Source organism: Petaurus breviceps, unplaced genomic scaffold, assembly GCF_028583685.1.
Source record: "Petaurus breviceps papuanus isolate PSGF00001 unplaced genomic scaffold, PetGlider_PUasm1.0 90281, whole genome shotgun sequence".
NCBI lineage: Eukaryota > Metazoa > Chordata > Mammalia > Diprotodontia > Petauridae > Petaurus > Petaurus breviceps.
The window spans coordinates 984,025-984,844 of NW_027187205.1; the positions used below are offsets into that span (position 1 = coordinate 984,025).

The 820-nt window shown below is 40.6% G+C and overlaps 1 protein-coding gene across 3 annotated transcripts in view; it reads right to left on the reverse strand.

The window, feature by feature from the left end:
- Nucleotides 1-392: 392 nt before the first annotated feature.
- The window catches only part of CIAPIN1 (cytokine induced apoptosis inhibitor 1), a 12,771-nt gene continuing 12,343 nt past the window's right edge, over nt 393-820 (reverse strand). For all 3 annotated transcript variants that reach the window (XM_069107805.1, XM_069107808.1, XM_069107807.1), the window contains exon 9: nt 393-820. This exon is cut by the window's right edge and continues 931 nt beyond it. The gene's annotated coding sequence lies outside the window, so the exon portion shown is untranslated.

The window sequence follows — 820 nt, forward strand, 5'->3', positions numbered from 1 at the left end:
CAGTTGTTCTCAAGGCTGATGACTGCAGCAGAAAGCAACATCACACCTGTTTGGTTCCTAACTGGTAGTAATGCAAGCAGCAAATGAGGAGCAAAGTAAATAGCAGGTCAGCAAGTTGTGGCCTTTAACAGGGTCCAAAGACCACTATATAATAGGCTCCTCAGCACAAATGGAATGGTAAACATTCTGTTCTCAGCCTTATGAAAAGGAATTCAAGCACTGGAAGACAATGAAGTTACATATGCAGTATTCTGTTCCCTAACTATCTGCTGATGCTAAGGCTAGTTGAGACTGATTTGGACTATCATGTCCTTAGAGCATAATGTAGAACTATTTGCAAGTGCCAGAACACTGGTCCTTGCAAGCAACAGAATCAGTACACATTTCAAAGATTAAGACTACTTAAAATACTTTATTTATCAGTCACACAGCTGAAATTCCAGTTCCCCTAAATCCACACATTTGTCAATATTTGGCAAAATTGGATCCTAGTCCTTACAGGCCTATATAGCAAGAAAGACAAAAGTAAATCTTGCACCAAGTAAATTATAGCTGGTTTGAGTCCTGATCTCCAGACCCCACATGGAACAGTTCTGGGTAGATGAAAAAAGGCCACTCCATTCCATAACTGAAGGGTTATGACACTGACTCCCTGATGTGTCACCAGATAGGATAACAAATGTGAATGTGCTATCTAAAGATAAAAGTGAGCTTAAGTCCCTCACTTAGGTGAAAGTGTTTTCTTGGTTACAGCACGTTCAGTTCTTTCTCTTACACACACACACACACACACACACACACACACACACACACACACACA